This window comes from Chrysemys picta, chromosome 2 (genome assembly GCF_011386835.1).
Source record: "Chrysemys picta bellii isolate R12L10 chromosome 2, ASM1138683v2, whole genome shotgun sequence".
Lineage (NCBI taxonomy): Eukaryota > Metazoa > Chordata > Testudines > Emydidae > Chrysemys > Chrysemys picta.
In genome coordinates, this window is record NC_088792.1 from 80671772 (window position 1) to 80683808 (window position 12037).

The 12037-nt window shown below is 42.4% G+C and overlaps 1 protein-coding gene across 1 annotated transcript in view; it reads left to right on the top strand.

The window, feature by feature from the left end:
• Positions 1 to 11708: 11708 nt before the first annotated feature.
• Positions 11709 to 12037, top strand: part of LOC101947957 (collagen alpha-6(VI) chain-like) — a 29876-nt gene continuing 29547 nt past the window's right edge. The window contains exon 1 of the mRNA XM_065583601.1: positions 11709 to 11964. The gene's annotated coding sequence lies outside the window, so the exon portion shown is untranslated. The remainder of the gene's footprint in view (positions 11965 to 12037) is intronic.

Sequence of the window (12037 nt, forward strand, 5' to 3'; positions counted from 1 at the left end):
TTGCCATTGTGAGAATGCTTGCTACCCAAAACCTAGCACTGTATGGCACTTCAGATCAGCTGTATGTGCCAAATAATAGAAACTTCCTTAAAATTGTGGAGCTGATGGCTGAGTTTGATGCTGTACTCCAGGAGCATCTAAGAAGAGTCACCACCCAAGAAATGTACACACACCACTACCTTGGAAAAACAATTCAAAATGAGTTCACACAGTTACTGGCAACAAAAGTCAAACAGAAGATAGTGGCAGATCTGAAGTCAGCTAGATATTACTGTTATTCTGGACTGCACACCTGACATCAGCCATACTGAACAAATGACTTTAATGGTGCATTTTGTAACAACAACAGAACCTAGTGAAAATGTCCCTGCAATGGTGACTGTCAGAGAGCATTTTCTGGAATTTATTGACATTGATGATACTACAGGAGCTGGTATGACAAATGTGCTTCTTAAAAAGCTGGAAGATACGGGAATTGTGATAGCTGACATGAGAGGTCAGGGCTACGATAATGGTGCCAACATGAGAGGAAAGAACAGAGGAGTGCAGACACGGATCCGAGAGTTAAACCCTTGAGCTTTCTTTGTCCCATGCAGTTCTCATTCATTGAGCTTGGTGGTCAGTAATTCTGCATCAGCTTCTAGTGAGGCTGCTGAAATTTTTAATGAAATTCAATGCATCTATGTATTTTTCTCTGCATCAACTCATTGATGCCAAATTTTGAAACAACATCTGGGAACATCCTCTCTGACACTGAAACCACTGAGTGCCACATGATGGGAAAGAGAAAGCTCAGTGGTTTGAGCATTGGCCTGCTAAACCCAGGGTTGTGAGTTCAGTCCTTGAGGGAGCCACTTGGGGATTGGCCCTGCTTTGAGCAGGGGGTTGGACTAGATGACCTCCTCAGGTCCCTTCCAACCCTGATATTCTATGATTTTATAACCCCGCAAACACTTTTCCACGAAATTCTTTGCACATCAGTTAGAATTAGGGAAAAACTGGATTCTATCCAAGGCTCTAATACATCCAATGTGGTGGTGGGTGAAGCACTTAAACCCGAATTCTCACGGGTGGATATTAATGGAGTGTTCCTTGCTTTCTGGACACTCAGCTAGTGACACATAAAGCCTGATTTTTTTCCAGAGGTGCTAAGCATCTGTCCCTCCCAGTGTTACACTAAAATTTCCGAGTGTAAGTGACTTGCCCAACATTGCACATGAAGTCTGTAGCAGAGCCAGAGAGGTTTGCCTGAGTACCAGTTCAGTGCCTTAACACTACTGTTCTTTTTCTTGTAAACGTCTCACTCCCTTGCACACATCTTACAATTTCTGCACTGAGTGATGCAGGGGTCCAACAACTTACATCAGCTTACAAGGCAGGTATGGGAGAGGGGTGGGATTTGGACCCATTCTGGCACCACCAAAAATTATGCAAACCTGCCACCCCTGGTCATAATGACAGATATGGGGCTACTTGTCAGAGTTAAGTAAGCAGGCTGTGACACCTTATATTACATAGTGTTCTAAAAATTAAATTTCATATTAGTTATTCTGTGGTACAGTTTCTGAAGAAATAGTTTTTTGGCCTCAGTTGCTGGAAAGGAAATATCAGTGGGGATTTCAATGCTTTTGCATTCTGACTTTTTATATTTCTATAAAAATAGATCTACAATAACATATGATTTCTGTATCCAGTTATGAATTTCTTAGGAAATTATGTAAGCTTGTGAAGAGAAGGGCTGGAATCGAATTACACAAAGGTAATGAAGAATCTCTTAGGAAACAGTAGTTTTAATGAAGGCATGCAGAAAAAAACGAACAATAACTGCAGCATTTGGTTTTAGAGTAAATCAGGAGATAGGTAGTTGAGTGATACGTGGAAGGGTTCTGCCTTAAATATATCCAAATCCAGGTTTCTGCTATATCAGTGTTGGCCTAAAATAAAAATAGACTGTAGGAATAATAATAGTACCACCAAGTTTTTATGTAGCACTTAAGGAAGTGTGCTTGAAGTTCTAAATTATGACTGCTTTTTTTCCTTCCCACCCCTATTACAATTAAAAACTAGTTTGTGTTAGTCTGAATTTTTGGAAGCAATGTCTCCAGATTTTTTTGGCCAGCAATATCTTTGTCCACTACCTTCCCATCTTTATGTAAACGTGTATGACCATCATATACCACCCTTCTCTCTCAGCACCAAACTGCCCTCATCAAACCCTAATTATCCTCTTAAATTGTTACTGACTCTGGTGATGCTCCCAGAACAAATTCAGACCTGCTTTACTCTTACTCTGCATCATAAGCCTTTTGTTTATCCATAACGTAAACCTTTGTCTTTCTTTTTTACTGTTTCTGCAAAAAAGGAGTTATATTGTTTGTTGTCCAACAGTTGGAAAGGGTCTTGGGCTAAAAGTGTCATCTCTAAATGTATTGGGCCATATTTATCCAGGACATAACTGAAGTACATAGAGGTATGTCCAGATGAATTTGGCCTGCTATATTTTGGTTCTGGTTTGTATTTGTAATACAAGCTTGTAAAGTGATTAGATAATCTCTGTCCCAAACACATTTTGTTATCAAACCAAATTGAGACTGAGCATGAAATTATATCAGGCGTAGAGTGTTTTCCTGTGAAAACGCTCAAGGGTGTGTTTCCCTACTAGCAATGAATTCTTTCCATCCTACTCATGCTGTCCCCTGCTATGGTCTCTGCTGCAGCTGTTAGTCTTAACCTTCATCAGATGAAGCACTGGTGTTCCACGACCTTTTGACCCAGATCACTGAGACCATGGACATCGGTGAACAAGTGGAAGTCCCATGAGATCGTCAATATCCTGAGCTCATCAACCCTAGATAGGGCTGCCCAAACAGCATCAAAAAGGATATACTGAAGCCAGTGAAGGCACTTTGGCAAACCACAGACACTCTTCCTCAGCTTTCATCCACGCGGTTTGAAAAAAGGCCCTGTTTGCAAAAATATATATTTTTTCATATGGGAGGGAGTGGCTGCCTTTCTGTCAAAACTCCCACAGGATAGTAGAGGGGAACTAAGAGATGTCATAAAGGTGGGCCAGATGGTCAAAACTCCTTTTACAAGTGGCCATGGATGCACTGAATGTGGTTGCCATGTTGCTGGCCACAGCCATCATCATGAGACAGGCCTTCTGGCTTCAAGCGCTGGAATCCTTAGAAAAGAGCAACACAGATGAAGCAGGCAAACAAATGAAGCACTCCTCTCTAAGATTCTAAGCTCACACAGCAATCACTGAGGATTTACACACGAGGACCCTACCCATAGAAATACCAGCCCCAACAGAGGAAGAGAGCTCCCTTCTAGCACCAGATTCAACAACTGGAGCACTCTCTCAGAAGACGACCCAGTACTCCAGGAAGCGACAATCGTCCTCCTCTGTTGCAAAAACGGCACCCTCTCAGAGGCAGCAGGTTTGATGGGAATGTTGGGGGCCACACCAGAGCAAATCTAGGCCTTCCCAACATCTTTTGGAAGCTGCCTTGCACTCTTTCATTGGGCTTGGTCTACAATCACAGCCAACAAATGGTCACTGCACATCCCCCAAGGCTACTCCTTTCCCCTTATCCAGGCTCTCCTTTCCCATCCCTCTTCATGGACCCTTCTTACAAGAGCTAGTGCCAGCAGAAGTGGCCTCATTGCTTTATCTAGGAGCCATAGAAAATTACTGGAGGAGTACAAAATAAACACACTAGCAAATAGTTTGTTGAGAGAAATCAGCTGCTGTGGTCAGAAACTTAAAAGCCTGGAAGTGATTGTACTCTAAACGTTAAATTGAGAACTTCTGCCTGTGCAGGGGAGTAAGGGAACACTGTTTCCTTCAACATCATAGCTTATGGGAAGTTCTGCTCTCCCCCTCATCTCCCAGTTCCTATTCCTGAAGTTGATACTTCATTGGTTGCCCTAGCAGAAGCTGTTGCATATAAATGAGCAATGTGTCAGAGGGCACTTTCATAGAAGGAAAAGAAAGCTCAGTATCGGGTCACAAAAAGCGGAACTACTGGTGCAATGGGTCACTTGTCACTGTAAGTCCATAGCTCGAGGCTTCAAAGGCTATTTTATATCGGTTCTTCTGTCGTGCTCATCGCTATAGTATCTAAGTGCCTTCCAGTAGTGTATAGCACAACTTGACTAACACCTGTGCCATGTTGTTTGTTTTCTCATTCACTCCTCAGCGGTAGAAGTGTGTGCAGGGATTGTCTTGTTTTGGTAGGGTTTGGTTTGTTTGAACATACATGTTATGTGTTTGTTAAAGAAGGCAAGGGCAAAGATAAGGGTCTTGCCCTTGGAGCAGAAGTGGTGAGATCTGTGAGGTCCTTAGTTCCTGTGAGAGTTCATTCCACTGTCTCAGATCAGCCACTGAAAAAGTTCTGTCTTCTGCACAGATGAGCTTTACCCACAATCCACTTTAGTTATCTAAAGTGTGAGAGAGGTAGTTTTGCAGAATGGAAGTTAAATTTTGTCCTGTTTTTATGTGTAGTTCACATTGGTATAACTTTGTGCATAAAAACACATGAAAGTACATAAAAACATGCACAAACAAGTAGATGAGGGTTTTTTGGATGACATCTTGTTCAAGTCTGTTTAGCCTTATCTATAAAGCAAATTGAGCATTTGTGTTGAGTTGTGCAATTCTTAGAATTAATATAAACTTTGAGATTTTCTCTAGTTCAAGTAATTGTGAGTGGTCTGAGCTATTGGACCAATGGTGGTCACCATTAAACTCACGCATTCCCATTCCAATCAGTGCAATTGCATGGATGTAAATGAGGACAGAATTTGGCCTTGGAGAGTAAAGCTGTAAGACTGATGTAAAACCTGTTGCTAAGAGAGATTTCAAATTCTGTTGTATTAATGGCATCAGCGAGCATTAATTTTGAAAATTACACAGCTCTTCCCTACCCTGGAGAATAGATAGGAGATTTTTGGGGAGGGAAGTAGAAGAGGGAGCAGCTGATGATATTCTCATTGTGGTGGCCTGGGAGGAGGAGGAGGAGGAGGGGGGGGAGCTACTGGAGGTGCCCACCCTCCCCCCAGGATTGGGAAGCAGAGAAGGAGACCCTGCAGGAGCTGCACCACCCCCCTGCCTTGGAGAGGGACACAATGAACTACCAGAGGTACATTGGGAGGGGCAAGGGGTAGATGTGGAGTTGGGGACCTAAAGTTGATGTAGGGGTTGCAGGGAATATAATTAGTTGAGGGATGGACAAGATGTAGAGCCAGGAACAGAGAAGAAAAATCAATGAGAATGCTGGTTTTTGGGGAAGAAACTAGGAGCTCCACACCCTCCGGCAGCAGCTAAAGCTTTGCATCAGAGGCCAAAATCACCTTATGTGCTACGTTTGGGAGAGTTGGGATCATTAACTGTCACACACAGTGATTTGCAAGTCAAAAGACAGACTAAACAACACAATCTTATCTTTAAAAGAATGTCATGATTTTGGGCCTTGTTTAGAGTTGCTAACCCTCCTGGAGTCTCCCAGAAGGGAAGATTAATTGTGATGAGGCCTCCAGGAATACATTCAGCCAAAATTGGCAACCCTAGCCTTATTGGAAATAATTTTCCTAATTGTATTAAAGTTTACCATGACTCAGATTCCACACAAGCATTCATTTCTTAGTCAAAGACCACATGGTTTTGGTTACATCCAAAATAATCAGCTTAAGTATTTTCACCCTTATATTCTATATCCTGTGACAAAGTTCCTCCTCTATCTTGGTGGGTCTTGCACTTATCAGCAGATTTTCTTGCCTCAGACATTCACTATGTGGTTTGGGGAACAGCCCAGAGACCTTCCCCTCTGGAAGAACCCACAGTCCAGGTCAATTGGGAGGTTTGCAGGGAACCCAGGCCCACCCTCTACTCTTGGTTCCAGCCCAGGGCCCTGTGTACTGCAGCTATCTATAGTACCTCCTGTAACAGCTGCATGACAGCTACAACTCCCTGGGCTACTTCCCCATGGCCTCCTCCAAACACCTTCCTTATTCTCACTACAGGACCTTCCTCCTGGTGTCTGATAATGCTTGTGCTCCTCAGTCCTCCAGCAGTTCACCCTCAGCTTCTTGCTCCCAGCAACTCACACTCCCACCACAAACTGAAGTGCAGGCCTTTTAAAATCCAGGTTCCCTGATTAGCCTGCCTTAATTGATTCTAGCAGCTTCTTAATTGGCTCCAGGTGTCCTAATTAGCCGGCCTGTCTTAACTGGTTCTAGCAGGTTCCTGATTACTCTAGTGCAGCGCCTGCTCTGGTCACTCAGGGAACAGAAAACTACTCATCCAGTGACCAGTATATTTGTCCTCTACCAGACTCCTGTACCCCACTGGTCTGGGTCTGTCACAATCCATCGCAACAATACAGTTATAAGCATTGGCCAACGTACTTACAACAGGATCAGGAGGTGACTTTCCATCATGGCATAACTCTAGAGCAGGTAAGAAAAGGCCTGACAAAGAATGGCTAGGATATCTTCCATTTTACACACTATAACAAACAAGTGATGTCACAGCTGGTTATTGGACCTTATTTAAAGCCAGCTGAATCACTTTAGGGCTGCACTGTGTTCTCTTCAAGGTTTGTTTTTTTCCTTATCTCACTTTGCCATATTTCCCCCTAACTACTAGGTTAAGCATTTCTCTATAATAAATTAAACAAACAAACATATAACCAATTATTTACTGCACCTGGTGTCCAATTAACCATATTTTCTTTATTTCTATTACTTCAGCTCAAACCTTTAATAAGATAATGCTGCTATTCCAACTATACATTTAACACAAATAACCCTCCTTTCTCATGATTTCTTTTTGCTCACATACTTTGGGCCTATTGCTCATGCTAATATCCAAACTCATTTTAAAACCATCATTCACGCAGGCCTAACATGGGTCTATATTCCTACAGGCCCAGCTAATGATATTTTGGAGTCTAACTCTTGACTTTTTGAACTTTTGGGGTTGACAATACTGATAACAAGCAACAGAGGGTCCTGTAGCACCTTTGAGACTAACAGAAATACTGATAACATCACTCAAGTTAACAGTGGATTTCTGCCTTCAGACCAGTGACATTTTGTCCTAATCCAAAATGGCCACCAACTCCAATTGCTATCAGTGGGATTGACTGTCCTCAGCATGGTAGCTGCTGTTTTCCTACAGCCTTTACACATCAAAGCGATGCTGTCCCCATTAAAGATGGCCACCATCTCTGATTGTTTCCCAGGGGACTGAATCCAGGTTTCCCTCAGGGAAGTCATGGTGACTCCTTAGTCACCATGTGGGGACCAGGCAGGGGACAAGAGAACATGAAGGAGCTGGAAATGAGATTGTGGTGGTGGCCATAGGTGAGTGTTAGGAAACTACAGGAAACTGAGGAGTCTGATGGAGCAAGAGTAAGGCTAAGGAGATGCAGGAATATGTCTGAGGGGATGCAGAGGAGTGTAGAGAGCAGGCAGCAGATTGAAAGTGGGTTCAAGGCAGTGGGGAGGCAGGAGGCAGATTGAGGGGGACCCAGCAGAGCATGGGGTTCAGACTAAGAGGTGCAAAGGTATGTGGGGGCAGGAGGAGCCTGAAGAGGGGGCAGGAGAAAGTGGCATGGCAGAGAAGGAGAATATGATGGGTAGGAGACTGAGGGGGAAAGAGAAGGAATTAGTAGGTGCAGGTGGTGGACAGGAGACTGGGGGATGCATGGAAGGTGAGTGTGAGCAAAGTGGCTGGCTATCCTGTCTAGTTAAGGAGGGAGACTGATCTCCCAACTGTACCATATTTCATTGTGGTTTTTGCCATGGGGCATTTAAGGCTCATGGTTGTGCTGCTACACCCAGGCTAGTGGTGTTCTGGGGCTGGTACAACAGTCAGCAGAAGCCAGTGAGAGAACAAGAGGAGCCACCACCAAGCAGCACACGTCCTTGGATATGCATGTGTGGTGAAATCACCACGAAGAGGACTCAGGCACATGCTGGCAGCACCTCTTCTCCTTGGGCGTGTGAGAGGAGCCGCTGCGAGCCACTATCTGTTACCAACCCATAGCCGGAGGCAAGAGGAACAGCAGAGCTGGGAGCACTCTGTGGAGCTGCCCTCCACAACCGCTGTCACTGCCTGAGGCAAGTCCACAGGCTGAGAGGAGGAGCGAGGAAGCCTGAAGAGGAACTGAGCTACCACTGCCTTTCCTGTTGCTGCTGCTCCCTGGAGCATTTACAGGTGGTTTCCTGGCTCTTTTAGGGGTTGGGAATGGAGAGCAAAAGTAAGGGAGTGTGGGGGAGAACAGGAGGCAACAACAGGCAGCAAGGGGAACAAAGGGGAAAATAGGGCTGGGGAGAGGAGTGGGGGGCAAAGGATGCTGTTTGTGAGAAGGACATGGATAGAGCAAAGGGGCTCTTTGGTTGTGAATTGTGCCATAACTGATGGATTACAATGGTTCTTAAATATAAAACCTGTTTTGGGGGCTGTTCTTTCACTGTTTGAGTCCAAATAGGCCAGTTTTGCAATTTAATTCAGCTAATGAGAAAAGATCCCTAAAATCAGGTTTTATGGCTAAAAGCCATTATAATCTGTCACTTGCGTCTCAGTGGACAAAAAATCCTAGGTGCTTCCATATGTTGGTCATTTGTCATGTATTTTGATGGCTTGTGCCACATATTGGCAGGTTGAGAGGTTTGCTTGCAGCCCTGGCCCTCCCTTTCTTGTATGACAGGGGGAAAGCTCCTGCAGGAGGAGCTCAGAGGTGATAGCAGGGAACAACCTGCGCTCTGAGGCAGCTCCCAAGAGTGGTTGACACAGGGCTGCTCCAGGCTGCACTGCTCCCTGAGGCCTCCAAGCAGCCCTTGAGAGAGATGCACTGGATTTACCTCTCTGTTGGGAGATTAGCAATGAGAACCTTTCCCACACCAACCTCAGTGAACACTGAAGGACCAAAAGAATTTCCTGACACAAAATAGTTTCATCAAAAAAATTTTTTGTGGGGAAAATGTAATTTAAATGACTGTATGGGAAGTTTCTAAACAAAAGAACACTTTCCATGTAACTTTGAATTGAATTTTTTGTTGTATTCAAATAAGTTGGTGGTTATTTGTGTTATGTGTATTCCCCACTTTTCTTCTCCCCCCCCCCCCCTCTGTAATTTTTCAAAATTTCTCCTAGCTTTGAAAAAGTTAAGAGTGGCAAAAGGAAAAATAAAACACTGTAAATCTGCCCCTCTGTAACATCTCCAAATGTCCTTAAGTTTTAGTGGAAAAGGGAAAGAAAAAAAGAAAGGAAAAAATTAATAAAGCAAAACAAACCTGTAGACAACATTCATTCATTCAGTGGCAAAAAAGAAAAAGGGCTGGAGAAATGGCGGGAGGGGGAGAAATAAACATTTAAAATTCCATATAAAAAACGAAATCAAAACAAAATTTCTGAAGTGAATCTAAACAAAACAAAAATTTTGATCTGAACCATTTTGAAAATTTCTCACGAAAGATTTGAAATAAAAAGTTGGCTTGAATTTTTTTTTTCACAGGAAGAAAAGGGGTTTCTACCAGTTCTAGCTCAGTCCCCTTCCATCCAAGTGCTGGTTAACTCTTCACCAGCATCATGCCCCTGCAAAGTGACAATTTTGAGTTATGGCAGCATGACTTATTGTTTAAAATATAAAAGGAAAAATATCCAGAAAGTCCTACAATCCCATGACAGACTGCCTTAGCAGTAGGCTTGGCAGAACTTGATTTTCATTTTCATTTTTTTTTTATAATTTTGACTGATAGTGTTTATTTTTAAGTATTTTTTATTTTGTTTATTTAAATGTTCACAGTTGCACAAATACAGTAAAAGCTGTGTTATCCAGCATGTTGGGGGAATGGGGGGGTGCCAATTAGTCAAAAATTCCGGTTAACTAAGAGTTATAGTTACCAATGGAATACCAATTTTCAAAGAATTAGAATACAATAAAATGAATAAAGTATAAAATAGTATACAGGTACTCACCAATCCGGTAGTAGTACTACACTGCAGAGTGGTTGGTTTCTTGAAGCACTTAGGTGCATACCAGTAAAGTTTTCTATACAGTAGGTTATCGTATGACACTACATATCATTATGGGCAGCGCATGGCGTACACCCATATCACTAAAAATACACTTAACACTAAAACTCTACAGAACATAATTTAATCTTTCTTTGGTGATTCAGAAGGCACTTCAGGATCTTTCAGGTGCCTCAGGATCATCATCAACAACATCAATTATCATTGTAGATGTAGAAGGTGTAGGAGGTTGGATTGAATCTGTAATGACCCTATGACACACCCTGGAAGCTGCTTTTTTGAATAAATCCCTGATGTCAGCTTGCTTACTTGTCTCCTGTCTCTTTTGCATAAAAGCAGAGTGCAGAATGGGCAATTGCATAACCTCCTGGGTAGTATACTAGTCCCTGTTACTAGACTGAAGATTTGTATTAGTAGATCTCAGAAATGCCGGTTAATAGAGCTTTCTGGTTGATAAAGTGCCAGTTAATATAGCTTTTACTGGTATATGGTTTTTAAGCATTTTTTTTTAATGTGTATTGATTTAAATGTTCAGCTGCAGAAAATTAGGGGGGAGGGTCAGACAATTATTTAATGACAGTACATGTTGAAAAAATTAAAGCTTTATAACTGTTAAAATGCAATTTTTCAACACCATATGTCAAAATATACAAGTAAATAACCTTAAATCAAACTCTAAGAAGTTCTCAAGCAGCATTTTTCTTACTTTGCCTATCTGTGTATTTTGATTATTATCAGTGGAAATATTGTGTGTGTGTGTGATAAAATCAGTGTTGAACAATAGTTACTGATTAAAAAATCTCCTCTTTCCAAGCCTACTTATCAGTTTAGGGCACTTTCACTTTCAAATAAATGTCTAGTTTTGACTTTTGTTATCCACTGTTGTCAACTAGTGTGTCACACTCTTCATCATAGATCTCCTCCTCCTCCTCCTCCTCCTTCTCCTAAATTCCAGCTTAGGTTTGGGGCACCAGAAGTATGTTGTAGCAGGGCGGTGTAGCTTACACTGCTGCTGCCCTTAAGTGAACCTGTTTTGTGAATAAATGACTTCAGTCTCCCAGGGCTGCCAATTCCATACCTTTCAATAGCATTCAATTTAAAAATGCCATGTATGGGATGCAACTGTAAAGTATACTGCATTATCTATCTAGCTACCCACTTTTTAAATGGCCATTTCCTCACTCTTTATGTGGGAAACTTTCTCTTTAAAATGATTATTACTAGAATACACAATAGATCATGGCTATCAGTTTCTGAGGAATTTCTGTAGTCCAGCAGAATGTACTGTTGATTATATAAGTGCTTTCCAGCTAATTATCCCTTTGTGAGCAGTCCAAAAAATGAGTGAGTCAGCTGGGGCAGAAAATTCACTTGGTACGTCATTAAGCCTGTGTTTCTGCATCTTTGCAGCATTACACCCTAAAGGGAATGAGGGTCACCTCATTATCCCAGCAGTAAAAAAACTTGTGATAAGAAGCATGGGAAGGGATTAATATAGTTAATTTAAGAAAACATCAGCATCCTTTCTAAAAGGTGCTGAGAAAAAATACCTTGCCCAAGGCTGCTACCCAGCCCTCAGCTGCAGAATTTACAGGAATGACTGATGTTCAAAGTGAAATCAGGTTAGTCAGAAACCCAGGAGAGTGGTGAAGCCCTGAGCTTCACCCTCACAGCTGCTGCTGCTGCTGGCAGTGAACTTGGCACTGAAGACCAACCTTCTTCACTGTGTGAGGAGAGGGGAGGGGATTATTTCTGGTGGTTTGGAAGCCTTTGAAAGATACATATTTTAATTGTCATCATGGGAGGGCTTTTTTGGCAAACTACTGATAGAGTTGCTTTTAAAAGGGGTTCAGTCTTTCCTGAGCCACTTTGGAGGGTCTAAAGTTTTGAGCTGATAAACATCTTCCCTTTATGTGGTAAGTATCACAAGCTGTTTTCTGCATTACCAAGGAAAGCTACAAAATTACATTTCACTCTATGGCAGGTTTT